We start from the raw sequence: 25780 nt of genomic DNA, 5'->3' as shown, positions 1-25780 counted from the left end.
CTGGTTTTTGGTTTTTGGTTGGTTGTTGTGAAGGGGGAAGAGGGTGGAGGATGAGGACCCCTTAGCACATGGGAGCGGAAGGATGTCAGGAAAGGAGCCCAGAGGGGTTCGTGTGGGAATGGGCCAGGGCAGCTGGGAGGGGCTTGTGGGTAGTGCCTGAACAGAGGGGAAGGGAGAGCTGAAGGGAGTGCTGAGGGCCAGGGGAGCAGGGGGGGACTGAGGTAAGGCTGTCAGTGGAGTTCCAGCAGACAGGTTCAAGTGAGGTGTTTTTTGTTTTGGTTTTTGGCTTGCTGTGTGTGTTTGTTCCTTTGATTGTTTGTTTGAGAAGGGGGTAGAGGGGTGGGTAGGTTGGATGCCTTTGAGCTGATGGGGAAAGTTTCCAGGAAGGGGGGGGGTGTGGGTGGGGGCAGAGAGGGGCGAGGGGGGCGGGGACGCGGTTGTGCAGAGCGCGTGCGTGGGGGTTGCTTGCGTGCCGTGGCGTGCGAGGGGGTTGCGTGCGTGCCGTGGCGTGCGTGGGGGTTCGCGTGCGTGCCGGGGAAGGGAGCCCCCGGAGCGACTGCTGAGGGACACCGCGGCGAGCGAGCATGGGTGAAGGAGCTGAGGGCGTGAGCAGGGCTGCAGCGGGCAGGTCCAAGGTAGGTTTGTGTTTATCTTTTTGAGAAGGGAAGAGGGTGCCTAGGATGCTTGGGAAAAGGGGAGGGAAGGTCCCAGGAAGTGTTTGGGGGAAAGGTGCGTGGTTGGGGAGGGACCGGCTTCAGTGCAGGGCAGGTATGGGGGTTGAGTGCAGGAGGGTTAGCTGCGTGGAGGGGAAGGGAGCTCAGAGGGAATGGGGAGGGCCACCGCGAGCGTGGGGGAGGGAGGGTGAGGATGGCAGCGGAGCCCCAGCTGAGAGGTTGAAGTTAGGGTTAGTTTTGAGAGGCAGGAAGAGGGTGGATGGGATCCCTTGGAAAAGTGGAGGCGAGGTCCTAGGAAGGGTTGGGCCTGTGCGAGTGCGGGGAGCGTGGAGGCGGGCAGGCACCCCTTGCCCCCCGAGCGTGCGTGGGGGTTGCGTGGGTGCAGGGGAAGGGAGGCCGGAGGGAATGGAGAGGGACACGGAGAGCCTGGGGCCCTGCGGGGAGGTTGTGAGGGGCATTCTAGGGGATAGGTTCAAGGTAGGTTTTGGTGGCTGCTGCGGTGGTGGTGGTTTTTGTTGCTGGTTTTTGGTTTTTGGTTGGTTGTTGTGAAGGGGGAAGAGGGTGGAGGATGAGGACCCCTTAGCACATGGGAGCGGAAGGATGTCAGGAAAGGAGCCCAGAGGGGTTCGTGTGGGAATGGGCCAGGGCAGCTGGGAGGGGCTTGTGGGTAGTGCCTGAACAGAGGGGAAGGGAGAGCTGAAGGGAGTGCTGAGGGCCAGGGGAGCAGGGGGGGACTGAGGTAAGGCTGTCAGTGGAGTTCCAGCAGACAGGTTCAAGTGAGGTGTTTTTTGTTTTGGTTTTTGGCTTGCTGTGTGTGTTTGTTCCTTTGATTGTTTGTTTGAGAAGGGGGTAGAGGGGTGGGTAGGTTGGATGCCTTTGAGCTGATGGGGAAAGTTTCCAGGAAGGGGGGGGGTGTGGGTGGGGGCAGAGAGGGGCGAGGGGGGCGGGGACGCGGTTGTGCAGAGCGCGTGCGTGGGGGTTGCTTGCGTGCCGTGGCGTGCGAGGGGGTTGCGTGCGTGCCGTGGCGTGCGTGGGGGTTCGCGTGCGTGCCGGGGAAGGGAGCCCCCGGAGCGACTGCTGAGGGACACCGCGGCGAGCGAGCATGGGTGAAGGAGCTGAGGGCGTGAGCAGGGCTGCAGCGGGCAGGTCCAAGGTAGGTTTGTGTTTATCTTTTTGAGAAGGGAAGAGGGTGCCTAGGATGCTTGGGAAAAGGGGAGGGAAGGTCCCAGGAAGTGTTTGGGGGAAAGGTGCGTGGTTGGGGAGGGACCGGCTTCAGTGCAGGGCAGGTATGGGGGTTGAGTGCAGGAGGGTTAGCTGCGTGGAGGGGAAGGGAGCTCAGAGGGAATGGGGAGGGCCACCGCGAGCGTGGGGGAGGGAGGGTGAGGATGGCAGCGGAGCCCCAGCTGAGAGGTTGAAGTTAGGGTTAGTTTTGAGAGGCAGGAAGAGGGTGGATGGGATCCCTTGGAAAAGTGGAGGCGAGGTCCTAGGAAGGGTTGGGCCTGTGCGAGTGCGGGGAGCGTGGAGGCGGGCAGGCACCCCTTGCCCCCCGAGCGTGCGTGGGGGTTGCGTGGGTGCAGGGGAAGGGAGGCCGGAGGGAATGGAGAGGGACACGGAGAGCCTGGGGCCCTGCGGGGAGGTTGTGAGGGGCATTCTAGGGGATAGGTTCAAGGTAGGTTTTGGTGGCTGCTGCGGTGGTGGTGGTTTTTGTTGCTGGTTTTTGGTTTTTGGTTGGTTGTTGTGAAGGGGGAAGAGGGTGGAGGATGAGGACCCCTTAGCACATGGGAGCGGAAGGATGTCAGGAAAGGAGCCCAGAGGGGTTCGTGTGGGAATGGGCCAGGGCAGCTGGGAGGGGCTTGTGGGTAGTGCCTGAACAGAGGGGAAGGGAGAGCTGAAGGGAGTGCTGAGGGCCAGGGGAGCAGGGGGGGACTGAGGTAAGGCTGTCAGTGGAGTTCCAGCAGACAGGTTCCAGTGAGGTGTTTTTTGTTTTGGTTTTTGGCTTGCTGTGTGTGTTTGTTCCTTTGATTGTTTGTTTGAGAAGGGGGTAGAGGGGTGGGTAGGTTGGATGCCTTTGAGCTGATGGGGAAAGTTTCCAGGAAGGGGGGGGGTGTGGGTGGGGGCAGAGAGGGGCGAGGGGGGCGGGGACGCGGTTGTGCAGAGCGCCTGCGTGGGGGTTGCGTGCGTGCCGTGGCGTGCGAGGGGGTTGCGTGCGTGCCGTGGCGTGCGTGGGGGTTGCGTGCGTGCCGGGGAAGGGAGCCCCCGGAGCGACTGCTGAGGGACACCGCGGCGAGCGAGCATGGGTGAAGGAGCTGAGGGCGTGAGCAGGGCTGCAGCGGGCAGGTCCAAGGTAGGTTTGTGTTTATGTTTTTGAGAAGGGAAGAGGGTGCCTAGGATGCTTGGGAAAAGGGGAGGGAAGGTCCCAGGAAGTGTTTGGGGGAAAGGTGCGTGGTTGGGGAGGGACCGGCTTCAGTGCAGGGCAGGTATGGGGGTTGAGTGCAGGAGGGTTAGCTGCGTGGAGGGGAAGGGAGCTCAGAGGGAATGGGGAGGGCCACCGCGAGCGTGGGGGAGGGAGGGTGAGGATGGCAGCGGAGCCCCAGCTGAGAGGTTGAAGTTAGGGTTAGTTTTGAGAGGCAGGAAGAGGGTGGATGGGATCCCTTGGAAAAGTGGAGGCGAGGTCCTAGGAAGGGTTGGGCCTGTGCGAGTGCGGGGAGCGTGGAGGCGGGCAGGCACCCCTTGCCCCCCGAGCGTGCGTGGGGGTTGCGTGGGTGCAGGGGAAGGGAGGCCGGAGGGAATGGAGAGGGACACGGAGAGCCTGGGGCCCTGCGGGGAGGTTGTGAGGGGCATTCTAGGGGATAGGTTCAAGGTAGGTTTTGGTGGCTGCTGCGGTGGTGGTGGTTTTTGTTGCTGGTTTTTGGTTTTTGGTTGGTTGTTGTGAAGGGGGAAGAGGGTGGAGGATGAGGACCCCTTAGCACATGGGAGCGGAAGGATGTCAGGAAAGGAGCCCAGAGGGGTTCGTGTGGGAATGGGCCAGGGCAGCTGGGAGGGGCTTGTGGGTAGTGCCTGAACAGAGGGGAAGGGAGAGCTGAAGGGAGTGCTGAGGGCCAGGGGAGCAGGGGGGGACTGAGGTAAGGCTGTCAGTGGAGTTCCAGCAGACAGGTTCAAGTGAGGTGTTTTTTGTTTTGGTTTTTGGCTTGCTGTGTGTGTTTGTTCGTTTGATTGTTTGTTTGAGAAGGGGGTAGAGGGGTGGGTAGGTTGGATGCCTTTGAGCTGATGGGGAAAGTTTCCAGGAAGGGGGGGGGTGTGGGTGGGGGCAGAGAGGGGCGAGGGGGGCGGGGACGCGGTTGTGCAGAGCGCGTGCGTGGGGGTTGCGTGCGTGCCGTGGCGTGCGAGGGGGTTGCGTGCGTGCCGTGGCGTGCGTGGGGGTTCGCGTGCGTGCCTGGTAAGGGAGCCCCCGGAGCGACTGCTGAGGGACACCGCGGCGAGCGAGCATGGGTGAAGGAGCTGAGGGCGTGAGCAGGGCTGCAGCGGGCAGGTCCAAGGTAGGTTTGTGTTTATCTTTTTGAGAAGGGAAGAGGGTGCCTAGGATGCTTGGGAAAAGGGGAGGGAAGGTCCCAGGAAGTGTTTGGGGGAAAGGTGCGTGGTTGGGGAGGGACCGGCTTCAGTGCAGGGCAGGTATGGGGGTTGAGTGCAGGAGGGTTAGCTGCGTGGAGGGGAAGGGAGCTCAGAGGGAATGGGGAGGGCCACCGCGAGCGTGGGGGAGGGAGGGTGAGGAGGGCAGCGGAGCCCCAGCTGAGAGGTTGAAGTTAGGGTTAGTTTTGAGAGGCAGGAAGAGGGTGGATGGGATCCCTTGGAAAAGTGGAGGCGAGGTCCTAGGAAGGGTTGGGCCTGTGCGAGTGCGGGGAGCGTGGAGGCGGGCAGGCACCCCTTGCCCCCCGAGCGTGCGTGGGGGTTGCGTGGGTGCAGGGGAAGGGAGGCCGGAGGGAATGGAGAGGGACACGGAGAGCCTGGGGCCCTGCGGGGAGGTTGTGAGGGGCATTCTAGGGGATAGGTTCAAGGTAGGTTTTGGTGGCTGCTGCGGTGGTGGTGGTTTTTGTTGCTGGTTTTTGGTTTTTGGTTGGTTGTTGTGAAGGGGGAAGAGGGTGGAGGATGAGGACCCCTTAGCACATGGGAGCGGAAGGATGTCAGGAAAGGAGCCCAGAGGGGTTCGTGTGGGAATGGGCCAGGGCAGCTGGGAGGGGCTTGTGGGTAGTGCCTGAACAGAGGGGAAGGGAGAGCTGAAGGGAGTGCTGAGGGCCAGGGGAGCAGGGGGGGACTGAGGTAAGGCTGTCAGTGGAGTTCCAGCAGACAGGTTCAAGTGAGGTGTTTTTTGTTTTGGTTTTTGGCTTGCTGTGTGTGTTTGTTCCTTTGATTGTTTGTTTGAGAAGGGGGTAGAGGGGTGGGTAGGTTGGATGCCTTTGAGCTGATGGGGAAAGTTTCCAGGAAGGGGGGGGGTGTGGGTGGGGGCAGAGAGGGGCGAGGGGGGCGGGGACGCGGTTGTGCAGAGCGCCTGCGTGGGGGTTGCGTGCGTGCCGTGGCGTGCGAGGGGGTTGCGTGCGTGCCGTGGCGTGCGTGGGGGTTGCGTGCGTGCCGGGGAAGGGAGCCCCCGGAGCGACTGCTGAGGGACACCGCGGCGAGCAAGCATGGGTGAAGGAGCTGAGGGCGTGAGCAGGGCTGCAGCGGGCAGGTCCAAGGTAGGTTTGTGTTTATGTTTTTGAGAAGGGAAGAGGGTGCCTAGGATGCTTGGGAAAAGGGGAGGGAAGGTCCCAGGAAGTGTTTGGGGGAAAGGTGCGTGGTTGGGGAGGGACCGGCTTCAGTGCAGGGCAGGTATGGGGGTTGAGTGCAGGAGGGTTAGCTGCGTGGAGGGGAAGGGAGCTCAGAGGGAATGGGGAGGGCCACCGCGAGCGTGGGGGAGGGAGGTGAGGATGGCAGCGGAGCCCCAGCTGAGAGGTTGAAGTTAGGGTTAGTTTTGAGAGGCAGGAAGAGGGTGGATGGGATCCCTTGGAAAAGTGGAGGCGAGGTCCTAGGAAGGGTTGGGCCTGTGCGAGTGCGGGGAGCGTGGAGGCGGGCAGGCACCCCTTGCCCCCCGAGCGTGCGTGGGGGTTGCGTGGGTGCAGGGGAAGGGAGGCCGGAGGGAATGGAGAGGGACACGGAGAGCCTGGGGCCCTGCGGGGAGGTTGTGAGGGGCATTCTAGGGGATAGGTTCAAGGTAGGTTTTGGTGGCTGCTGCGGTGGTGGTGGTTTTTGTTGCTGGTTTTTGGTTTTTGGTTGGTTGTTGTGAAGGGGGAAGAGGGTGGAGGATGAGGACCCCTTAGCACATGGGAGCGGAAGGATGTCAGGAAAGGAGCCCAGAGGGGTTCGTGTGGGAATGGGCCAGGGCAGCTGGGAGGGGCTTGTGGGTAGTGCCTGAACAGAGGGGAAGGGAGAGCTGAAGGGAGTGCTGAGGGCCAGGGGAGCAGGGGGGGACTGAGGTAAGGCTGTCAGTGGAGTTCCAGCAGACAGGTTCAAGTGAGGTGTTTTTTGTTTTGGTTTTTGGCTTGCTGTGTGTGTTTGTTCCTTTGATTGTTTGTTTGAGAAGGGGGTAGAGGGGTGGGTAGGTTGGATGCCTTTGAGCTGATGGGGAAAGTTTCCAGGAAGGGGGGGGGTGTGGGTGGGGGCAGAGAGGGGCGAGGGGGGCGGGGACGCGGTTGTGCAGAGCGCCTGCGTGGGGGTTGCGTGCGTGCCGTGGCGTGCGAGGGGGTTGCGTGCGTGCCGTGGCGTGCGTGGGGGTTGCGTGCGTGCCGGGGAAGGGAGCCCCCGGAGCGACTGCTGAGGGACACCGCGGCGAGCAAGCATGGGTGAAGGAGCTGAGGGCGTGAGCAGGGCTGCAGCGGGCAGGTCCAAGGTAGGTTTGTGTTTATCTTTTTGAGAAGGGAAGAGGGTGCCTAGGATGCTTGGGAAAAGGGGAGGGAAGGTCCCAGGAAGTGTTTGGGGGAAAGGTGCGTGGTTGGGGAGGGACCGGCTTCAGTGCAGGGCAGGTATGGGGGTTGAGTGCAGGAGGGTTAGCTGCGTGGAGGGGAAGGGAGCTCAGAGGGAATGGGGAGGGCCACCGCGAGCGTGGGGGAGGGAGGTGAGGATGGCAGCGGAGCCCCAGCTGAGAGGTTGAAGTTAGGGTTAGTTTTGAGAGGCAGGAAGAGGGTGGATGGGATCCCTTGGAAAAGTGGAGGCGAGGTCCTAGGAAGGGTTGGGCCTGTGCGAGTGCGGGGAGCGTGGAGGCGGGCAGGCACCCCTTGCCCCCCGAGCGTGCGTGGGGGTTGCGTGGGTGCAGGGGAAGGGAGGCCGGAGGGAATGGAGAGGGACACGGAGAGCCTGGGGCCCTGCGGGGAGGTTGTGAGGGGCATTCTAGGGGATAGGTTCAAGGTAGGTTTTGGTGGCTGCTGCGGTGGTGGTGGTTTTTGTTGCTGGTTTTTGGTTTTTGGTTGGTTGTTGTGAAGGGGGAAGAGGGTGGAGGATGAGGACCCCTTAGCACATGGGAGCGGAAGGATGTCAGGAAAGGAGCCCAGAGGGGTTCGTGTGGGAATGGGCCAGGGCAGCTGGGAGGGGCTTGTGGGTAGTGCCTGAACAGAGGGGAAGGGAGAGCTGAAGGGAGTGCTGAGGGCCAGGGGAGCAGGGGGGGACTGAGGTAAGGCTGTCAGTGGAGTTCCAGCAGCAGACAGGTTCAAGTGAGGTGTTTTTTGTTTTGGTTTTTGGCTTGCTGTGTGTGTTTGTTCGTTTGATTGTTTGTTTGAGAAGGGGGTAGAGGGGTGGGTAGGTTGGATGCCTTTGAGCTGATGGGGAAAGTTTCCAGGAAGGGGGGGGGTGTGGGTGGGGGCAGAGAGGGGCGAGGGGGGCGGGGACGCGGTTGTGCAGAGCGCCTGCGTGGGGGTTGCGTGCGTGCCGTGGCGTGCGAGGGGGTTGCGTGCGTGCCGTGGCGTGCGTGGGGGTTGCGTGCGTGCCTGGTAAGGGAGCCCCCGGAGCGACTCTGAGGGACACCGCGGCGAGCGAGCATGGGTGAAGGAGCTGAGGGCGTGAGCAGGGCTGCAGCGGGCAGGTCCAAGGTAGGTTTGTGTTTATCTTTTTGAGAAGGGAAGAGGGTGCCTAGGATGCTTGGGAAAAGGGGAGGGAAGGTCCCAGGAAGTGTTTGGGGGAAAGGTGCGTGGTTGGGGAGGGACCGGCTTCAGTGCAGGGCAGGTATGGGGGTTGAGTGCAGGAGGGTTAGCTGCGTGGAGGGGAAGGGAGCTCAGAGGGAATGGGGAGGGCCACCGCGAGCGTGGGGGAGGGAGGGTGAGGATGGCAGCGGAGCCCCAGCTGAGAGGTTGAAGTTAGGGTTAGTTTTGAGAGGCAGGAAGAGGGTGGATGGGATCCCTTGGAAAAGTGGAGGCGAGGTCCTAGGAAGGGTTGGGCCTGTGCGAGTGCGGGGAGCGTGGAGGCGGGCAGGCACCCCTTGCCCCCCGAGCGTGCGTGGGGGTTGCGTGGGTGCAGGGGAAGGGAGGCCGGAGGGAATGGAGAGGGACACGGAGAGCCTGGGGCCCTGCGGGGAGGTTGTGAGGGGCATTCTAGGGGATAGGTTCAAGGTAGGTTTTGGTGGCTGCTGCGGTGGTGGTGGTTTTTGTTGCTGGTTTTTGGTTTTTGGTTGGTTGTTGTGAAGGGGGAAGAGGGTGGAGGATGAGGACCCCTTAGCACATGGGAGCGGAAGGATGTCAGGAAAGGAGCCCAGAGGGGTTCGTGTGGGAATGGGCCAGGGCAGCTGGGAGGGGCTTGTGGGTAGTGCCTGAACAGAGGGGAAGGGAGAGCTGAAGGGAGTGCTGAGGGCCAGGGGAGCAGGGGGGGACTGAGGTAAGGCTGTCAGTGGAGTTCCAGCAGACAGGTTCAAGTGAGGTGTTTTTTGTTTTGGTTTTTGGCTTGCTGTGTGTGTTTGTTCGTTTGATTGTTTGTTTGAGAAGGGGGTAGAGGGGTGGGTAGGTTGGATGCCTTTGAGCTGATGGGGAAAGTTTCCAGGAAGGGGGGGGGTGTGGGTGGGGGCAGAGAGGGGCGAGGGGGGCGGGGACGCGGTTGTGCAGAGCGCCTGCGTGGGGGTTGCGTGCGTGCCGTGGCGTGCGAGGGGGTTGCGTGCGTGCCGTGGCGTGCGTGGGGGTTGCGTGCGTGCCTGGTAAGGGAGCCCCCGGAGCGACTGCTGAGGGACACCGCGGCGAGCGAGCATGGGTGAAGGAGCTGAGGGCGTGAGCAGGGCTGCAGCGGGCAGGTCCAAGGTAGGTTTGTGTTTATCTTTTTGAGAAGGGAAGAGGGTGCCTAGGATGCTTGGGAAAAGGGGAGGGAAGGTCCCAGGAAGTGTTTGGGGGAAAGGTGCGTGGTTGGGGAGGGACCGGCTTCAGTGCAGGGCAGGTATGGGGGTTGAGTGCAGGAGGGTTAGCTGCGTGGAGGGGAAGGGAGCTCAGAGGGAATGGGGAGGGCCACCGCGAGCGTGGGGGAGGGAGGTGAGGATGGCAGCGGAGCCCCAGCTGAGAGGTTGAAGTTAGGGTTAGTTTTGAGAGGCAGGAAGAGGGTGGATGGGATCCCTTGGAAAAGTGGAGGCGAGGTCCTAGGAAGGGTTGGGCCTGTGCGAGTGCGGGGAGCGTGGAGGCGGGCAGGCACCCCTTGCCCCCCGAGCGTGCGTGGGGGTTGCGTGGGTGCAGGGGAAGGGAGGCCGGAGGGAATGGAGAGGGACACGGAGAGCCTGGGGCCCTGCGGGGAGGTTGTGAGGGGCATTCTAGGGGATAGGTTCAAGGTAGGTTTTGGTGGCTGCTGCGGTGGTGGTGGTTTTTGTTGCTGGTTTTTGGTTTTTGGTTGGTTGTTGTGAAGGGGGAAGAGGGTGGAGGATGAGGACCCCTTAGCACATGGGAGCGGAAGGATGTCAGGAAAGGAGCCCAGAGGGGTTCGTGTGGGAATGGGCCAGGGCAGCTGGGAGGGGCTTGTGGGTAGTGCCTGAACAGAGGGGAAGGGAGAGCTGAAGGGAGTGCTGAGGGCCAGGGGAGCAGGGGGGGACTGAGGTAAGGCTGTCAGTGGAGTTCCAGCAGCAGACAGGTTCAAGTGAGGTGTTTTTTGTTTTGGTTTTTGGCTTGCTGTGTGTGTTTGTTCGTTTGATTGTTTGTTTGAGAAGGGGGTAGAGGGGTGGGTAGGTTGGATGCCTTTGAGCTGATGGGGAAAGTTTCCAGGAAGGGGGGGGGTGTGGGTGGGGGCAGAGAGGGGCGAGGGGGGCGGGGACGCGGTTGTGCAGAGCGCCTGCGTGGGGGTTGCGTGCGTGCCGTGGCGTGCGAGGGGGTTGCGTGCGTGCCGTGGCGTGCGTGGGGGTTGCGTGCGTGCCTGGTAAGGGAGCCCCCGGAGCGACTCTGAGGGACACCGCGGCGAGCGAGCATGGGTGAAGGAGCTGAGGGCGTGAGCAGGGCTGCAGCGGGCAGGTCCAAGGTAGGTTTGTGTTTATCTTTTTGAGAAGGGAAGAGGGTGCCTAGGATGCTTGGGAAAAGGGGAGGGAAGGTCCCAGGAAGTGTTTGGGGGAAAGGTGCGTGGTTGGGGAGGGACCGGCTTCAGTGCAGGGCAGGTATGGGGGTTGAGTGCAGGAGGGTTAGCTGCGTGGAGGGGAAGGGAGCTCAGAGGGAATGGGGAGGGCCACCGCGAGCGTGGGGGAGGGAGGTGAGGATGGCAGCGGAGCCCCAGCTGAGAGGTTGAAGTTAGGGTTAGTTTTGAGAGGCAGGAAGAGGGTGGATGGGATCCCTGGGAAAAGTGGAGGCGAGTTCCTAGGAAGGGTTGGGCCTGTGCGAGTGCGGGGAGCGTGGAGGCGGGCAGGCACCCCTTGCCCCCCGAGCGTGCGTGGGGGTTGCATGGGTGCAGGGGAAGGGAGGCCGGAGGGAATGGAGAGGGACACGGAGAGCCTGGGGCCCTGCGGGGAGGTTGTGAGGGGCATTCTAGGGGATAGGTTCAAGGTAGGTTTTGGTGGCTGCTGCGGTGGTGGTGGTTTTTGTTGCTGGTTTTTGGTTTTTGGTTGGTTGTTGTGAAGGGGGAAGAGGGTGGAGGATGAGGACCCCTTAGCACATGGGAGCGGAAGGATGTCAGGAAAGGAGCCCAGAGGGGTTCGTGTGGGAATGGGCCAGGGCAGCTGGGAGGGGCTTGTGGGTAGTGCCTGAACAGAGGGGAAGGGAGAGCTGAAGGGAGTGCTGAGGGCCAGGGGAGCAGGGGGGGACTGAGGTAAGGCTGTCAGTGGAGTTCCAGCAGCAGACAGGTTCAAGTGAGGTGTTTTTTGTTTTGGTTTTTGGCTTGCTGTGTGTGTTTGTTCGTTTGATTGTTTGTTTGAGAAGGGGGTAGAGGGGTGGGTAGGTTGGATGCCTTTGAGCTGATGGGGAAAGTTTCCAGGAAGGGGGGGGGTGTGGGTGGGGGCAGAGAGGGGCGAGGGGGGCGGGGACGCGGTTGTGCAGAGCGCGTGCGTGGGGGTTGCGTGCGTGCCGTGGCGTGCGAGGGGGTTGCGTGCGTGCCGTGGCGTGCGTGGGGGTTCGCGTGCGTGCCGGGGAAGGGAGCCCCCGGAGCGACTGCTGAGGGACACCGCGGCGAGCGAGCATGGGTGAAGGAGCTGAGGGCTTGAGCAGGGCTGCAGTGGGCAGGTCCAAGGTAGGTTTGGTTTATCTTTTTGAGAAGGGAAGAGGGTGCCTAGGATGCTTGGGAAAAGGGGAGGGAAGGTCCCAGGAAGTGTTTGGGGGAAAGGTGCGTGGTTGGGGAGGGACCGGCTTCAGTGCAGGGCAGGTATGGGGGTTGAGTGCAGGAGGGTTAGCTGCGTGGAGGGGAAGGGAGCTCAGAGGGAATGGGGAGGGCCACCGCGAGCGTGGGGGAGGGAGGGTGAGGATGGCAGCGGAGCCCCAGCTGAGAGGTTGAAGTTAGGGTTAGTTTTGAGAGGCAGGAAGAGGGTGGATGGGATCCCTTGGAAAAGTGGAGGCGAGGTCCTAGGAAGGGTTGGGCCTGTGCGAGTGCGGGGAGCGTGGAGGCGGGCAGGCACCCCTTGCCCCCCGAGCGTGCGTGGGGGTTGCGTGGGTGCAGGGGAAGGGAGGCCAGAGGGAATGGAGAGGGACACGGAGAGCCTGGGGCCCTGCGGGGAGGTTGTGAGGGGCATTCTAGGGGATAGGTTCAAGGGAGGTTTTGGTGGCTGCTGCGGTGGTGGTGGTTTTTGTTGCTGGTTTTTGGTTTTTGGTTGGTTGTTGTGAAGGGGGAAGAGGGTGGAGGATGAGGACCCCTTAGCACATGGGAGCGGAAGGATGTCAGGAAAGGAGCCCAGAGGGGTTCGTGTGGGAATGGGCCAGGGCAGCTGGGAGGGGCTTGTGGGTAGTGCCTGAACAGAGGGGAAGGGAGAGCTGAAGGGAGTGCTGAGGGCCAGGGGAGCAGGGGGGGACTGAGGTAAGGCTGTCAGTGGAGTTCCAGCAGCAGACAGGTTCAAGTGAGGTGTTTTTTGTTTTGGTTTTTGGCTTGCTGTGTGTGTTTGTTCGTTTGATTGTTTGTTTGAGAAGGGGGTAGAGGGGTGGGTAGGTTGGATGCCTTTGAGCTGATGGGGAAAGTTTCCAGGAAGGGGGGGGGTGTGGGTGGGGGCAGAGAGGGGCGAGGGGGGCGGGGACGCGGTTGTGCAGAGCGCCTGCGTGGGGGTTGCGTGCGTGCGTGCCTGGTAAGGGAGCCCCCGGAGCGACTGCTGAGGGACACCGCGGCGAGCGAGCATGGGTGAAGGAGCTGAGGGCGTGAGCAGGGCTGCAGCGGGCAGGTCCAAGGTAGGTTTGTGTTTATCTTTTTGAGAAGGGAAGAGGGTGCCTAGGATGCTTGGGAAAAGGGGAGGGAAGGTCCCAGGAAGTGTTTGGGGGAAAGGTGCGTGGTTGGGGAGGGACCGGCTTCAGTGCAGGGCAGGTATGGGGGTTGAGTGCAGGAGGGTTAGCTGCGTGGAGGGGAAGGGAGCTCAGAGGGAATGGGGAGGGCCACCGCGAGCGTGGGGGAGGGAGGTGAGGATGGCAGCGGAGCCCCAGCTGAGAGGTTGAAGTTAGGGTTAGTTTTGAGAGGCAGGAAGAGGGTGGATGGGATCCCTGGGAAAAGTGGAGGCGAGGTCCTAGGAAGGGTTGGGCCTGTGCGAGTGCGGGGAGCGTGGAGGCGGGCAGGCACCCCTTGCCCCCCGAGCGTGCGTGGGGGTTGCGTGGGTGCAGGGGAAGGGAGGCCGGAGGGAATGGAGAGGGACACGGAGAGCCTGGGGCCCTGCGGGGAGGTTGTGAGGGGCATTCTAGGGGATAGGTTCAAGGTAGGTTTTGGTGGCTGCTGCGGTGGTGGTGGTTTTTGTTGCTGGTTTTTGGTTTTTGGTTGGTTGTTGTGAAGGGGGAAGAGGGTGGAGGATGAGGACCCCTTAGCACATGGGAGCGGAAGGATGTCAGGAAAGGAGCCCAGAGGGGTTCGTGTGGGAATGGGCCAGGGCAGCTGGGAGGGGCTTGTGGGTAGTGCCTGAACAGAGGGGAAGGGAGAGCTGAAGGGAGTGCTGAGGGCCAGGGGAGCAGGGGGGGCCTGAGGTAAGGCTGTCAGTGGAGTTCCAGCAGACAGGTTCAAGTGAGGTGTTTTTTGTTTTGGTTTTTGGCTTGCTGTGTGTGTTTGTTCGTTTGATTGTTTGTTTGAGAAGGGGGTAGAGGGGTGGGTAGGTTGGATGCCTTTGAGCTGATGGGGAAAGTTTCCAGGAAGGGGGGGGGTGTGGGTGGGGGCAGAGAGGGGCGAGGGGGGCGGGGACGCGGTTGTGCAGAGCGCCTGCGTGGGGGTTGCGTGCGTGCCGTGGCGTGCGAGGGGGTTGCGTGCGTGCCGTGGCGTGCGTGGGGGTTGCGTGCGTGCCTGGTAAGGGAGCCCCCGGAGCGACTGCTGAGGGACACCGCGGCGAGCGAGCATGGGTGAAGGAGCTGAGGGCGTGAGCAGGGCTGCAGCGGGCAGGTCCAAGGTAGGTTTGTGTTTATCTTTTTGAGAAGGGAAGAGGGTGCCTAGGATGCTTGGGAAAAGGGGAGGGAAGGTCCCAGGAAGTGTTTGGGGGAAAGGTGCGTGGTTGGGGAGGGACCGGCTTCAGTGCAGGGCAGGTATGGGGGTTGAGTGCAGGAGGGTTAGCTGCGTGGAGGGGAAGGGAGCTCAGAGGGAATGGGGAGGGCCACCGCGAGCGTGGGGGAGGGAGGTGAGGATGGCAGCGGAGCCCCAGCTGAGAGGTTGAAGTTAGGGTTAGTTTTGAGAGGCAGGAAGAGGGTGGATGGGATCCCTGGGAAAAGTGGAGGCGAGGTCCTAGGAAGGGTTGGGCCTGTGCGAGTGCGGGGAGCGTGGAGGCGGGCAGGCACCCCTTGCCCCCCGAGCGTGCGTGGGGGTTGCGTGGGTGCAGGGGAAGGGAGGCCGGAGGGAATGGAGAGGGACACGGAGAGCCTGGGGCCCTGCGGGGAGGTTGTGAGGGGCATTCTAGGGGATAGGTTCAAGGTAGGTTTTGGTGGCTGCTGCGGTGGTGGTGGTTTTTGTTGCTGGTTTTTGGTTTTTGGTTGGTTGTTGTGAAGGGGGAAGAGGGTGGAGGATGAGGACCCCTTAGCACATGGGAGCGGAAGGATGTCAGGAAAGGAGCCCAGAGGGGTTCGTGTGGGAATGGGCCAGGGCAGCTGGGAGGGGCTTGTGGGTAGTGCCTGAACAGAGGGGAAGGGAGAGCTGAAGGGAGTGCTGAGGGCCAGGGGAGCAGGGGGGGACTGAGGTAAGGCTGTCAGTGGAGTTCCAGCAGCAGACAGGTTCAAGTGAGGTGTTTTTTGTTTTGGTTTTTGGCTTGCTGTGTGTGTTTGTTCGTTTGATTGTTTGTTTGAGAAGGGGGTAGAGGGGTGGGTAGGTTGGATGCCTTTGAGCTGATGGGGAAAGTTTCCAGGAAGGGGGGGGGTGTGGGTGGGGGCAGAGAGGGGCGAGGGGGGCGGGGACGCGGTTGTGCAGAGCGCGTGCGTGGGGGTTGCGTGCGTGCCGTGGCGTGCGAGGGGGTTGCGTGCGTGCCGTGGCGTGCGTGGAGGTTGCGTGCGTGCCTGGGAAGGGAGCCCCCGGAGCGACTGCTGAGGGACACCGCGGCGAGCGAGCATGGGTGAAGGAGCTGAGGGCTTGAGCAGGGCTGCAGTGGGCAGGTCCAAGGTAGGTTTGGTTTATCTTTTTGAGAAGGGAAGAGGGTGCCTAGGATGCTTGGGAAAAGGGGAGGGAAGGTCCCAGGAAGTGTTTGGGGGAAAGGTGCGTGGTTGGGGAGGGACCGGCTTCAGTGCAGGGCAGGTATGGGGGTTGAGTGCAGGAGGGTTAGCTGCGTGGAGGGGAAGGGAGCTCAGAGGGAATGGGGAGGGCCACCGCGAGCGTGGGGGAGGGAGGGTGAGGATGGCAGCGGAGCCCCAGCTGAGAGGTTGAAGTTAGGGTTAGTTTTGAGAGGCAGGAAGAGGGTGGATGGGATCCCTTGGAAAAGTGGAGGCGAGGTCCTAGGAAGGGTTGGGCCTGTGCGAGTGCGGGGAGCGTGGAGGCGGGCAGGCACCCCTTGCCCCCCGAGCGTGCGTGGGGGTTGCGTGGGTGCAGGGGAAGGGAGGCCAGAGGGAATGGAGAGGGACACGGAGAGCCTGGGGCCCTGCGGGGAGGTTGTGAGGGGCATTCTAGGGGATAGGTTCAAGGGAGGTTTTGGTGGCTGCTGCGGTGGTGGTGGTTTTTGTTGTTGGTTTTTGGTTTTTGGTTGGTTGTTGTGAAGGGGGAAGAGGGTGGAGGATGAGGACCCCTTAGCACATGGGAGCGGAAGGATGTCAGGAAAGGAGCCCAGAGGGGTTCGTGTGGGAATGGGCCAGGGCAGCTGGGAGGGGCTTGTGGGTAGTGCCTGAACAGAGGGGAAGGGAGAGCTGAAGGGAGTGCTGAGGGCCAGGGGAGCAGGGGGGGACTGAGGTAAGGCTGTCAGTGGAGTTCCAGCAGACAGGTTCAAGTGAGGTGTTTTTTGTTTTGGTTTTTGGCTTGCTGTGTGTGTTTGTTCGTTTGATTGTTTGTTTGAGAAGGGGGTAGAGGGGTGGGTAGGTTGGATGCCTTTGAGCTGATGGGGAAAGTTTCCAGGAAGGGGGGGGGTGTGGGTGGGGGCAGAGAGGGGCGAGGGGGGCGGGGACGCGGTTGTGCAGAGCGCCTGCGTGGGGGTTGCGTGCGTGCGCCGGGGAAGGGAGCCCCCGGAGCGACTGCTGAGGGACACCGCGGCGAGCGAGCATGGGTGAAGGAGCTGAGGGCGTGAGCAGGGCTGCAGCGGGCAGGTCCAAGGTAGGTTTGTGTTTATCTTTTTGAGAAGGGAAGAGGGTGCCTAGGATGCTTGGGAAAAGGGGAGGGAAGGTCCCAGGAAGTGTTTGGGGGAAAGGTGCGTGGTTGGGGAGGGACCGGCTTCAGTGCAGGGCAGGTATGGGGGTTGAGTGCAGGAGGGTTAGCTGCGTGGAGGGGAAGGGAGCTCAGAGGGAATGGGGAGGGCCACCGCGAGCGTGGGGGAGGGAGGTGAGGATGGCAGCGGAGCCCCAGCTGAGAGGTTGAAGTTAGGGTTAGTTTTGAGAGGCAGGAAGAGGGTGGATGGGATCCCTGGGAAAAGTGGAGGCGAGGTCCTAGGAAGGGTTGGGCCTGTGCGAGTGCGGGGAGCGTGGAGGCGGGCAGGCACCCCTTGCCCCCCGAGCGTGCGTGGGGGTTGCGTGGGTGCAGGGGAAGGGAGGCCGGAGGGAATGGAGAGGGACACGGAGAGCCTGGGGCCCTGCGGGGAGGTTGTGAGGGGCATTCTAGGGGATAGGTTCAAGGTAGGTTTTGGTGGCTGCTGCGGTGGTGGTGGTTTTTGTTGCTGGTTTTTGGTTTTTGGTTGGTTGTTGTGAAGGGGGAAGAGGGTGGAGGATGAGGACCCCTTAGCACATGGGAGCGGAAGGATGTCAGGAAAGGAGCCCAGAGGGGTTCGTGTGGGAATGGGCCAGGGCAGCTGGGAGGGGCTTGTGGGTAGTGCCTGAACAGAGGGGAAGGGAGAGCTGAAGGGAGTGCTGAGGGCCAGGGGAGCAGGGGGGGCCTGAGGTAAGGCTGTCAGTGGAGTTCCAGCAGACAGGTTCAAGTGAGGTGTTTTTTGTTTTGGTTTTTGGCTTGCTGTGTGTGTTTGTTCGTTTGATTGTTTGTTTGAGAAGGGGGTAGAGGGGTGGGTAGGTTGGATGCCTTTGAGCTGATGGGGAAAGTTTCCAGGAAGGGGGGGGGTGTGGGTGGGGGCAGAGAGGGGCGAGGGGGGCGGGGACGCGGTTGTGCAGAGCGCCTGCGTGGGGGTTGCGTGCGTGCCGTGGCGTGCGAGGGGGTTGCGTGCGTGCCGTGGCGTGCGTGGGGGTTGCGTGCGTGCCTGGTAAGGGAGCCCCCGGAGCGACTGCTGAGGGACACCGCGGCGAGCGAGCATGGGTGAAGGAGCTGAGGGCGTGAGCAGGGCTGCAGCGGGCAGGTCCAAGGTAGGTTTGTGTTTATCTTTTTGAGAAGGGAAGAGGGTGCCTAGGATGCTTGGGAAAAGGGGAGGGAAGGTCCCAGGAAGTGTTTGGGGGAAAGGTGCGTGGTTGGGGAGGGACCGGCTTCAGTGCAGGGCAGGTATGGGGGTTGAGTGCAGGAGGGTTAGCTGCGTGGAGGGGAAGGGAGCTCAGAGGGAATGGGGAGGGCCACCGCGAGCGTGGGGGAGGGAGGTGAGGATGGCAGCGGAGCCCCAGCTGAGAGGTTGAAGTTAGGGTTAGTTTTGAGAGGCAGGAAGAGGGTGGATGGGATCCCTTGGAAAAGTGGAGGCGAGGTCCTAGGAAGGGTTGGGCCTGTGCGAGTGCGGGGAGCGTGGAGGCGGGCAGGCACCCCTTGCCCCCCGAGCGTGCGTGGGGGTTGCGTGGGTGCAGGGGAAGGGAGGCCGGAGGGAATGGAGAGGGACACGGAGAGCCTGGGGCCCTGCGGGGAGGTTGTGAGGGGCATTCTAGGGGATAGGTTCAAGGTAGGTTTTGGTGGCTGCTGCGGTGGTGGTGGTTTTTGTTGCTGGTTTTTGGTTTTTGGTTGGTTGTTGTGAAGGGGGAAGAGGGTGGAGGATGAGGACCCCTTAGCACATGGGAGCGGAAGGATGTCAGGAAAGGAGCCCAGAGGGGTTCGTGTGGGAATGGGCCAGGGCAGCTGGGAGGGGCTTGTGGGTAGTGCCTGAACAGAGGGGAAGGGAGAGCTGAAGGGAGTGCTGAGGGCCAGGGGAGCAGGGGGGGACTGAGGTAAGGCTGTCAGTGGAGTTCCAGCAGCAGACAGGTTCAAGTGAGGTGTTTTTTGTTTTGGTTTTTGGCTTGCTGTGTGTGTTTGTTCGTTTGATTGTTTGTTTGAGAAGGGGGTAGAGGGGTGGGTAGGTTGGATGCCTTTGAGCTGATGGGGAAAGTTTCCAGGAAGGGGGGGGGTGTGGGTGGGGGCAGAGAGGGGCGAGGGGGGCGGGGACGCGGTTGTGCAGAGCGCGTGCGTGGGGGTTGCTTGCGTGCCGTGGCGTGCGAGGGGGTTGCGTGCGTGCCGTGGCGTGCGTGGAGGTTGCGTGCGTGCCTGGTAAGGGAGCCCCCGGAGCGACTGCTGAGGGACACCGCGGCGAGCGAGCATGGGTGAAGGAGCTGAGGGCGTGAGCAGGGCTGCAGCGGGCAGGTCCAAGGTAGGTTTGTGTTTATCTTTTTGAGAAGGGAAGAGGGTGCCTAGGATGCTTGGGAAAAGGGGAGGGAAGGTCCCAGGAAGTGTTTGGGGGAAAGGTGCGTGTTTTGGGCGGGAGGAGGGTGGCGGGGAGCGGCTTGGGGGCGGCGCAGGCGTGGGGGTTGGGTGCGTGCAGGGGAAGGGAGAGCGCAGGGACTGTGGAGGGCCACCGCGAGCGTTGGGGCGGGAGGTGAGGATGGCAGCGGAGCCCCAGCTATGTATAGATTTCTAAGGTATCTCCAGACTCTTCTCCATAGTGGCTGTACCAGTTTACATTCCCACCAGCAGTGCAGGTGGGTTCCCTTTTCTCCACAGCCCTTCCAGCACTTGTTCTTTGTGGTTTTATTAATGGTCATTCTGACTGGTGTGAGGTGATATCTCATGGTTGTTTTGATTTGTATTTCTCTTATAATCAACGATGTTGAGCATTTTTTCATGTGTTTGTTGGCCGTCTGTGTATCTTCTTCGGAGAAATGTGTATTCAGGTCTTTTTCCCATTTTTCCATTGATTGATTGGTTTTTTTGCTGTTGGGTTGTATAAGTTGCTTATATATTCTAGAGATTAAGCCCTTGTCAGTTGCATCATTTGAAACTATCTTCTCCCATTCTGTAAGTTGTCTTTTTGTTTTGGGTTTCCTTTGCTGTTCAAAATCTTTTCAGTTTGATTAGGTCCCATGGGTTTATTTTTGCTCTAATTTCTATTGCTTTGGGAGACTGACCTGAGAAAACATTCATGATGTTGATGTCAGAGAGTGTTTTGCCTATGTTTTCTTCTAGGAGTTTGATGGTGTCCTGTCGTATATTTAAGTCTTTCAGCCATTTTGATTTTATTTTTGTGCATGGTATGAGGGTGTGTTCTAGTTTCATTGCTTTGAATGCAGCTGTCTAGGTTTCCCATCAATGCATGCTGAATAGACTTTCCTTTTCCCATTTTATGTTCTTGCCTCCCTTGTCAAAGATTAATTGACCATAGGTGTCAGGGTTTATTTCCGGATTCTCTATTCTGTTCCATTGGTCTGTCTGTCTGTCTGTTTTGATACCAGTACCACACTGTTTTGATGACTGTGGCTTTGTAGTATTTCTTGAAGTCTGGGAGAGTTATGCCTCCTGCTTGGTTTTTGTTTCTCAGGATTGCTTTGGCGATTCTGGGTCTTTTGTGGTTCCATATAAAATTTTGGATTGTTTGTTCTAGTTCTGTGAAAAATGTCATGGGTAATTTGATCGAGATTGCAATGAATCTGTAGATTGCTTCTGGTAGAATGGCCATTTTCACAATATTGATTTTCCCAGTCCAGGAGCATGGAATATCTTTCCATTTCTTTACATCTTCTTTGATTTCTTTGATTAAGGTTTTATAGTTCTCGGCATATAGGTCCTTTACCTCCTTGGTCAGGTGTATTCCGAGGTATTTGATTTTGTGAGGTGCAATTTTAAAAGGTATCGTACTTTTGTATTCCTTTTCTAATATTTCATTGCTGGTATACAGAAATGCAACTGACTTCTGAATGTTAATCTTATATCCTGCCACTTTGCTGAATTTATTAATCAGTTCAAGGAGTTTTGGGGTTGAGTCCTTAGGGTTTTCTAGGTATAGAATCATGTCATCTGCATACAGTGACAGCTTTAACACTTCTCTTCCTATATGGATGCCTTTTATTTCTTTTGTTTGTCTAATTGCTGTGGCTAAGACTTCCAAAACGATGTTGAAGAGCAGTGGTGAGAGTGGGCATCCCTGTCTTGTTCCAGATTTGAGTGAGAAGGCTTTCAGTTTTTCCCCATTGAGTATTATGTTTGCTGTGGGTTTATCATAAATGGCTTTGATTATATTCAGGAATGTTCCCTCTATACCCACTTTGGCGAGGGTCTTGATCATGAATGGATGTTGAACTTTGTCAAATGCTTTTTCTGCATCTATTGAGATGATCATATGATTTTTGACTTTTTTTTTGTGAATGTGGTGTATGATGCTGATTGATTTGCGTATGTTGAACCATCCTTGTGAACCTGGGATGAACCCTACCTGGTCATGGTGTATAATTTTTTTGGTATGTTGTTGGATTCGGTTGGCTAAGATTTGGTTGAGAATTTTTGCATCTATACTCATCAATGATATTGGCTGATAGTTTTCTTTTTTGGTGGTATCTCTGTCTGGTTTTGGAATGAGGGTGATGGTGGCATCATAGAATGTCTTTGGCAGTATTCGTTCTTCTTCAACCTTTTGAAAGCGTTTAAGGAGGATGGGCACCAATTCCTCTTTATATGTTTGATAAAATTCGCCTGTGAATCCATCTGGTCCTGGACTTTTATTTGTAGGGAGTGATTTTATGACCTCTTCCATTTCATTTCTAGTGATGGGTCTGTTCAGTTGGTCTGTTTCTTCTTGATTCAGTTTTGGCAGGCTGTAAGATTCTAGAAAATTGTCCATTTCTTCCAGATTGTCAAACTTGTTGCCATATAGTTGTTCATAGTATTCTCTTATGGTTTTTTGTATTTCTGCAGTATCCGTTGTGATTTCTCCTTTTTCATTTATAATTTTGTTTATTTGGGTTCTTTCTCTCCTCTTTTTAGTGAGTCTGGCCAGGGGTTTGTCAATTTTGTTCACCGTTTCAAAGAACCAGCTCTTGGTTTTATTAATTTTCTCTATTGTTTTTTGAATCTCTATTTTATTGATTTCTTCATTGATCTTTATAATTTCCTTCCTTCTGCTGACTTTAGGACTTTTTTGTTCTTCTTTTTCTAATTCGTTTAGGTGGAGGGTTAAGTTGTCCATTTGGGATCTTTCTTCTTTTTTGAGAAAGGCCTGTATTGCTATAAATTTCCCTCTGAGCACTGCTTTCGCAGCATCCCATAGATTTTGAGAGGTTGTGTCTTCATTATCATTTGTTTCAAGGTAGTTTTTAATTTCCTTCTTGATTTCTTCATTGACCCATTGGTTTTTAAGTAGCATGTTGTTTAGTGTCCATGGAGTAGGTTTTTTCTCTTTGCTTTTCCCATGGTTGATTTCTAAGTTCATGGCATTGTGGTCAGAGAAGATACTTGAGATAATTTCTATGCTCCTAAATTTATTGAGATTCGCTTTATGTCCCAATATGTGATCGATTCTTGAGAATGTTCCATGAGCATTTGAAAAGAATGTGTATTCTGATTTTTTTGGATGTAGTGTCCTGAAGATATCAATGAAGTCTAACTTTTCTATTGTTTCCTTTAGGATCTCTGTTGCTTTATTGGTTTTCTGTCTAGAGGATCTGTCCATTGATGTGAGGGGGGTGTTTAGGTCTCCTACTATGATTGTATTCTCATCAATATCTCCCTTTATGTCTGTTAATATTTGTTGTATGTATCTGGGTGCTCCTATGTTTGGGGCATATATGTTGATGATAGTAACATCCTCTCCTTGGATGGATCCCTTAATCATTAAGTAGTGTCCTTCTTTGTCTTTCTTTATGTCTTTTGTTTTAAAGTCTATTTTGTCTGATATGAGCGTTGCGACTCCTACTTTTCTGTCATGTCTATTGACGTGAAATACTTTTCCCCACCCTTTCACTTTCAATCTATATGTATCTTTTGTCCTAAGGTGAGTTTCTTGTAGGCAGCATATTGAAGGTTTTTGCCTTTTTATCCACTCAGCCACTCTGTGTCTTTTGATTGGGGCATTCAGTCCATTGACATTTAAGGTGATAAATTGATAGATGATTATTTATTGCCATTTGAACCTCGTGTTCCAGTTGATTCTATGGTTCTCCATTCTTCCTTTCTTTTTTTTTTTTTTTTTTTTTTTTTTTTTTGTTGGATGGTCTCCTGTTATTATCTGCTTGAGTGTATTTTTTTTTCATTTTTTGTAAATGCAATATTTGGTTTTGGCTTGTGGTTGCCCTGTTTTTTAAGTATGCTAACCCCTTCCCATAATTGTGTGTTTTAGCCTGATGGTCCTGTAAGTTCAAACACTTCATTACTATATTAAAAATTAAGAAGAGAGACATACATACAAACAAAAAGGGTTATTTACCTCCTAACATCCCTTGCCCACATTTTGTGGTTTTGATGACTCTTTTATTTTTTTCTTTTTAATTTTATTTTGTTTGAAGTATGTTCATGATTAAATCTGTATGCTGGCTTATTTGAGTGACTGCTCTCTGATTGCAATTTCCTCAGTCCTAGTTCTTCCTCTTCTTCTTCTTCTTTTTTTTTTCTTTTCTTTTTTCTTCCCTTTCCTTCCTTTTTGGTTTAGAGAAGCTCTTTCAAAATTTCCTTTAACCTGGGTTTTGTGTTGCTGTATTCTTTAAGTCTTTGTTTGTTGGGAAAAATTTTTATTTCCCCTTCTATTTTAAATGATATTCTTGCTGGATAAAGTATTCTAGGTTGCATATGTTTTCCTTGTAGCACTTTAAATATCTCTTGCCATTCCCTCCTGGCCTGTAGTGTTTCTGTAGAGATATCAGCTGATATTCTTATGGGGGTTCCCTTGTAGGTAACATTCTGTTTTTCTCTTGCTGCCTTTAGGATCCTCTCTTTATCACTAACTTTTGCCATTTTTATTATGATGTGTGTTGGTGTGGGTCTGTTTGGGTTCAGTTTGTTTGGGGCCCTCTGTGCTTCTTGTATCTTGAACCCAGTATCCTTTAGATTTGGGAAGTTTCCATCGATAATTTCTTCAAATATATTTTCCATTCCCTTATCATTTTCTACTCCTTCTGGAATTCCTATTATGCGTAGATTGGCCAGCTTTCTATTATCCCATAGGTCTCTTATATTGCTTTCCAGTTTTTTGATTCGGTTTTCTGTCTGTTGACCGGATTGAGTGATTTCCATTATTCTATCTTCCATATCACTGATTTGTTCTTCTGCATTATTCATTCTGGTTTTTACTGCCGTTAGTTCAGTTTGCGTCTCTGCAAATGAATGTTCTAGTTTCTCTTGGCTCCTCCTTACATTTTATAGTTCCTTTCTGAGGGTATCTGCATTACTGTTCATATCTTCTCTTAATTCCTTCAGTATTTTCCCTATTTCTCTTTTGAACTCCAGGTCTGTCAGACTGCAGAGATCTGTTTCATTGTTGACTGTTTGAGGTGAGTTCTCCTGTTGGTTTGACTGGGGGTGGTTTCTCAGCTTCTTCATCTTGCTTGTTGTTTTCTTTCTCCTTTTGGAGTTGTACTCTCCGTGATCGGGTAGTGTTTGCCTTGTCACTACCGTGGAATATTTCCTGAGGGCTGGCGTTGTTGGTCAATCTTTTTTAAGGCAGTGTGGCTTTTCTGGAGTGTTGATGGGGCTAACAGTGTTTCTTTGAAGCAATGGAGGACTTCCTGAGGGCAGACAGGACTGGGAGGTCCACCCCACGATGGTAGCAGATTTCACTTGGTCATGCAGAGCTTGCTCTGGTGTTTTTAGGCTGTGGGGTTCTTGCAGGGAGTTGGCGGTGTTGGGCAGCTGCTCTTCAGGGGTGCATCACCCCCTGGGGGCTGGAGAAGCTATCTGGGTCACTGAGAACCTGAGAGGCTCTTCCCTAGGGCAGCCCAACTCAGAAGGACAGCCTGAGGATGTAGGTGAATCTTTTCACAGTCTGGCTGAGCTTGTTGCAGCTTTTCTGGGCCGCAGGGGCCCTTCCAGGGGGCTGGTGGTGCTGAGCAGTTATTTCACGGGAGTGGGGCATCCCCTGGGAGCTTGGGCGGGTAGCAGGGCCCTTGGAGACCGAAGAGGCTCCTCCCCAGGGCAGCCCGACTCAGAAAAACCATCTGAGATCTTTTCCCAACTCGGCCAGGCTTGTTGCAGCTTTTCTGTGCTGCAGGGGGTGCTGCCTGGAGCTGGCAGTCCTATGCAGCTGGTCCACTAGGTCTCAGCACCCCCTGGGGGCTTGGGCGGGTAGCAGGGCCCTTGGAGACCCAAGAGGCTCCTCCCCAGGGCAGCCCGACTCAGAAAAACCGTCTGAGATCTTTTCCCAACTCGGCCAGGCTTGTTGCAGCTTTTCTGGGCGGCAGGGGGTCCTGCCTGGAGCTGGCAGTCCTATGCAGCGGGTCCACTAGCTCTCAGCACCCCCTGGGGGCCTGGGCGGGTAGCAAGGCCCTTGGAGACCCAAGAGGCTCCTCCCCGGGGCAGCCCGTCTCAGAAAAACCGTCAGAGAATTAGGCCGATCTATTCACAGTCTGGCTAGGCTTGTTCTAGCTTTTCTGGGCTGCAGGCCTTTTCTAGGGTGCTGGTGGTGTTTGGTGCTGCTCTGCAGAAGTGTAGCCCCTCCAAAGGGCAAGCAGGCCTGTGCAGGGACAGCCCCTGTGGTGGTAGGCTTCAGGCAATTGTTGAGACCAGCCCTCCTGGATGGCAGGTTGCCCCAGGTCCAGCGAGAGCATAGGGGGTGGTGGGGGCGGGGGGGATGCACTGGGAAGCGCAGCTTTCTGCTAGCTAGCGGACCTGTAAGCTTGCTGTGGTGTGGGGGGTATTCTATGGGGACCCACCCCTTCTTCTCTCCCCTCCCCAGCACGGGTGCAGACCAGGCTCTTCTCCCAGGTTCCCTCTGAGGCGGCTTTCCACTTCCCCGCCCTTAGAGTATTGCTCCCTTCCTCTGCGACAGCTTTGTTTTCTAGTCTCCCAGGCAGTCTCTGCCCCTTCAAATGGTTTAGAGACCTCCCAAGCAGTTTCCGCTCTGCCCCGCCCCCTAGCCGGGGGACTAATCTCTGGAGCCAAGGTCTTGGTACCCAGCCCCCACCCAGGCGTCCCCCGGCCTCCTCTCGGGGACTAACCTTCAGAGGCAAGGTCTCGGTGCCCAGCCCCCAACCAGGCGTCTCAATTTTTGGTGACTTTGCCCGTAGTTCAGATGGTCCGTTGGGTTCTTGATGGGTTTTTCCGTACTCCAACTTACTGACTGCTACACTCTTCTCTGCATCTGGAGATTCCTCCGGTTCGTTTGATCTTTCCCCCGTGTAGGTGACTTTCCAGGGTGCGGGATCCCTTTCTCCTCCGCAGTTCCCTTTCGGGAGCGCCCATCCCACTCGGATTCACCTTCTCTCACTCTCCTCTTTTCTCCCGTTCTGCCCAATAATTTCACGAACTTCTTGCCGTTATTGGAGTTTAGGTTCCTCTGCCAGCGATTGGTTGCTGTTCTGTGTGAGTCATTTCTTCTGTAGATGTGCTTTTTTTGTTGTGTTTGTGTGAGAGGGCGAGCGTGTCCCCCTACTCCTCCGCCATCTTGTCCTCCCGTATCGGATTTTTCTTATTCTTTAGCTCACCTTTAGTCCTTTACCCTAAGGAATAATCATACTTTGCATCTCTGCAGAAAGTTTTGTAGCAACCTAAGACTGTAAAATAAGACTTTGGCTAAAAAATGGTCTGTATCAATAAAACGGAAATTTATGTAGTGA

General features: G+C 56.8%; 1 protein-coding gene across 13 annotated transcripts in view; it reads left to right on the top strand.

Annotated features, from left to right (window-relative positions):
• The first annotated feature begins 498 nt into the window (after positions 1-498).
• Positions 499-25780, top strand: part of LOC146398907 (uncharacterized) — a 109300-nt gene continuing 84018 nt past the window's right edge. For 3 of the 13 annotated variants that reach the window (XM_084980797.1, XM_084980801.1, XM_084980791.1), the window contains exon 1: positions 499-635. The gene's annotated coding sequence lies outside the window, so the exon portion shown is untranslated. Of the gene's footprint in view, positions 636-1690; positions 1828-2905; positions 3019-4073; positions 4211-6510; positions 6592-17093; positions 17207-18286; positions 18400-25780 lie in introns of those variants that run through there. The other 10 variants (XM_084980800.1, XM_084980790.1, XM_084980788.1 and 7 more) reach the window with 6 other exon arrangements.

The sequence above is a fragment of the Sus scrofa genome, chromosome 10 (genome assembly GCF_054392235.1).
Source record: "Sus scrofa isolate SSC_HxYL_T2T_F1_AM1 chromosome 10, Sscrofa_HxYL_maternal_Yorkshire_Landrace_v2.0, whole genome shotgun sequence".
Lineage (NCBI taxonomy): Eukaryota > Metazoa > Chordata > Mammalia > Artiodactyla > Suidae > Sus > Sus scrofa.
Note: the sequence above shows the minus strand (reverse complement) of the source record. Positions and strands in the feature narration are given on the sequence as shown.